Source organism: Monopterus albus, unplaced genomic scaffold (assembly GCF_001952655.1).
Source record: "Monopterus albus unplaced genomic scaffold, M_albus_1.0 scaffold873.1, whole genome shotgun sequence".
NCBI classification, from domain to species: Eukaryota; Metazoa; Chordata; class Actinopteri; order Synbranchiformes; family Synbranchidae; genus Monopterus; species Monopterus albus.
Window position 1 is genome coordinate 7944 of NW_018128753.1, and position 4231 is coordinate 12174.

The window sequence follows — 4231 nt, forward strand, 5'->3', positions numbered from 1 at the left end:
CCTCTGCCACCCCTGTGAAGTTGTCTTGCAGTCCTATGTGGAATAAATATAGTAATGCAAAATACAAAATCCAGGAAGATAACATGTCACTGTATAAAGTATAGGCCTACTTACTGTATATTGTAAAATGCAAGTGGAATACTGTAATATTGTATGAAGCATTACAGAACAGTGCCTATTGTTAGATTACATACCTGTTCTGTCGACAAAAAATCTGAATGATTGAGGACACAGTTGTTCTCCCAACATTTGGCTGCACCCTTCGACCAGGCTCAGCCATTGTAAGCCCATGACTGACAACGTGGTCTACAAGTGTGGCTCCTATCTCATCAGGTACACGCATATGTCCTCAGCCTCTTCTGCCTCTTCCTCTGTTTTACCTCCCAACTCCTCTGCCATGCAGCCTCACTCCTCTTCCTCTTCTTCTTCTCTCTGGCTGTTGACCCCGTCCAATTCCTTGTCCTTCCATTGTGTTGTGCTCCAGCTATACGTATGTATACTTGCCAGGTGATGGTTCATGAGATGCACCTTCGTTAGGGAAAGTCAAGATTCACCTGGGAGCAATTTACCAATTCAAGACAGATTTAGAAAAAAGTCTAATGGAAATGCACAGAAATACGCTTGCCATATTCTGACAACTTGTTCAACCATTTTGCATTTAACGACTTATATGATGAACTAATGACTAGATGTTTTGAGGGGTAAGACTATTGCACAGTGAACTATATAATACATTTTGATCAACATGACATAAACAACTGATAATGTAGGAAACAGCAGAGAATTGTACATAATCATTTGCATGGATGTACCAAAGCATTTGCAACTTCTTCAGACAAATGAGAAACTGCTTTTTTGATGTGCACAAGTGACACAATGATGTGAAGACTGAACAGGTAGTTTTGAGAATTTCAATTCTGATCTGAGAAATGTACCAAAGTGACTGAGAAAAAGTGTAAACAGCTATTGAGGAAAAAACAGACCATATCAATTCACTAGCCCATATTGCATGACATTTTTCTAAAAACTGAAGGATGTGCAAGTACAGGGACAATCTTGGCATGAAAAGAATACTGGTTTGACATGGAGAAGCTATAGAAAAAACATATTGGTGTAATATCCTCTGACAGTGTCATTCAAAACATTTAATTTGGTTTCTCTTCTTTGCAGCTACAGCACAGAATGAGAACTACAGTGCCAGGTGTCACGCTCATGTCTTTTCAGAGATACAAACCTGTATGTCTACTATGTAAATGTTATTTGTTTGGTTGCTGGTCAAAGTTAAAATGAGAAAATATTTGCCTTCTATGTTGTTTGTTGTTTTGTTTTCTGAAACTTTATTGTATTTTCAGTATTGTAATTTCAAATAAAGATTTCTGGTTTGTTGATTTGTCTTTTGAAATTCACAACTATGTTCACTTCTGGGAAATGTTTTTGTTCAATAAAGCGTGATTGACTGTCACCATGAGGGCAGTGACCAAGCTGATAGGTGTGGCCAAGATATTAAAACCAGGTATTATTCAAACCCTGGGTGTCTTTCATACAGGGCTCGTCTGATCAGCTGTTTTAAACAAAGATATATTAATTGTGTGACTACTGTGAATCGTTACTATTGTCAGGCCAAAAAAGAAAATCTGTTAGAGCCGACTGTCATGTCTGAAACACCAGAGGAGACAGAGACAATGGAATTGCCAGCAGAAAATGAGCAATGGGGACTGGATAAAATATGTGAGCTAATTCAAAAAGGACTTAAAGAAGGACTTACAATAGAAAAATTGCAAGCTTTATTAAAAGGTTGGTTTTCTGGATTTGTAGATTAAATTGATTGTTAGTTTATTATTATTTAGTTTCCTAGATAAGCAAGCCAGCTGAGAGTTGCTGTAACTCAAATCTTTTCAATACTTACTGCTTGTGAGACATAATAGCTAATATCAAGGCTGCTTGTAAAAATAAATTTCATGTATTACAGGACTGCTTAACTTAACGGTTTCCTTTTTTATTCAGAAAAAGGAATCAGTGGTGCCATGCTAAAAAATCTCTCGGTTGATGATCTGGAGGAGATAGGAATAGAGTAAGTGGATCCCCATATTAAAATAAGTTGAATTCTCATTGAATCAATTCAAAATTAAAATTTCTGCACTGATCTTCTGCTTTTCTTGTTTTTGTCTAGGAAACGTGGTGAACGTCTGAAAATCATAAATATCATCAATTTGCTCTTGGAGATCAAAGACAAAAGCAAGGTAATTTAACATGAACCTAATTACATCACACTACATTTTCAGGGCTAGAGACATAAGCAACATGATGCACAGAGACATAGAGCTTGTAGAATAAACAATAAGAGTGAGAAACTGAATCTACCCGCATCTACAAAATTAAGATGGTACATGTTTATTCTTTATTGTTGAGTCCATTGCCAGTCTGCAGCAAAAAAGATGTATGAGATGGAGAAAATTTAAATGAGGAACAATGCAGTATAAAATGACAAGATGAGTTTGCTGAGCCCTCAGGAGAACTGAAACTAGTTTCACTAATACTTTTGGATAATAATTAGACAGGCTGTGTATTTATTCTCTTCTGTCAGGTGTTTAATGATCCTATCCATGGTCACATTGAGCTACACCCACTTCTCGTCAAAATCATTGACACACCTCAGTTCCAGAGACTACGATACATCAAGCAGCTTGGAGGAGCATACTTTGTTTACCCTGGAGCATCCCACAACCGCTTTGAACACTCAATTGGGTATGTCTGCATGTTTTCAGACAGACATAGGAAAAAAAGGAAGGCCAGTTTGCAGTAAAGTATACCAGAAGACAAACCCAAATGTTTCACAAAATACACTGACAGAGAAAAGCGCAGAGAATAAAAGCATAAAAAACAAGACTCAGAGGCCTTTAATGTGAAATAAACCCAAAGTAAACCCATTACATATCTTAATATTGGTATATAACAGTTCATAAATTTAGTTTTGTGGAATGTTTCTCTCTCTCTCTCTCTCTCTCTCTCTCAGGGTGGCGTACTTAGCAGGAGAGCTTGCAAAAGCTCTGAAAACAAAGGGGAAAACAAAGGAGACAACAAAGGAGACAGAACCTGAAATCACCGATGAAGACATCCTTTGTGTGCAGATTGCAGGTCTTTGCCATGACCTCGGTGAGTGACACATACCTGTCTACTCTTACATGTAATAGGTTTTTAAATGGTACAGTAAAGAGTGAAAATAAAAGTGCAACAATCCATAAACTGTCAGGTAAATAAATGCTTGTGATGTTCTAATGGAGAAGGGTGTAGCAGACATGCATAATACACTTTATCTCCACTTACAACTGCTTTTGTCAGCACCAAACTGTCATAAAATGCAAAAACAGACATTGTATATCCCCATAATAGTAACAAAGGTTTGTCTTAATGAAACATTAGCATTTGAAGAAATTGTAACTTAACAGTGACAGCAGTGCAGCGTGAGGTCTGACTGATTTTACTTAGAGTAAATTAGCATAACTAATCAGGACATCTGCAAGGTATTTGTTACTGCAGCTCATCTCTGGCTGCATCCTGTAAAGACAGATGTTCAACTAAAATGGGAAAATGAACCACACGCACATACTGTATGTCATAGTCACCACCCAGAAAAGTCCTTTCTGGTAAATCATTGTTGTAAAACACTTCTAATGAAGCATATCCCATTGTATTTTGACCTGTTCTTCTTGTTCTGGCACACCAAGAAGCAACTTGCTCATTATTGCTAACTGGTGGTTGGGGGATACTCAAATCAAATGGTCCACTGATAACAAGAACTCGTTAAAGGCATTTTTATGATGTCATCAGTAATTAGTCCAAGTTCCTGCTACTTTAATAACAAAAATATCAACTCTAAAAAAAATAATGCAACCCCTACAGAAGGCATAGTGTGTGCACCATGTTAGCAGAGCAGCAGCTTTAGTACCCCATACGCACATAAAACACAAGAAAATAGATATGAAGTGTAAAAGCAGTTATAAGCATAATTGAAATGCAACTCATTGTGCAAACAGTGGAGACACTTTTACTGATTAAATAGAACTGTATTGGTTCCATCAGACAGGTGTAAGACAGACAAATGAAAAATGCAGATGAAACATTTTCATTGTACATACACTGTAATCCATTAATTTTGAAATAATGATGCACATTTTCAGGCACTGTCAGTTTCTCCTGAAATGCATTCATGATGTTGCACTAAATTTGTACA

At 37.0% G+C, this 4231-nt stretch overlaps 1 long non-coding RNA gene across 1 annotated transcript; it reads left to right on the forward strand.

Annotated features, from left to right (window-relative positions):
• Window positions 1-2204: 2204 nt before the first annotated feature.
• On the forward strand, window positions 2205-3063 carry LOC109953630 (uncharacterized). The gene is made up of 3 exons (XR_002273946.1): window positions 2205-2240; window positions 2585-2745; window positions 3014-3063. It is a non-coding gene; the product is annotated as an uncharacterized LOC109953630 (long non-coding RNA).
• Window positions 3064-4231: the final 1168 nt, after the last annotated feature.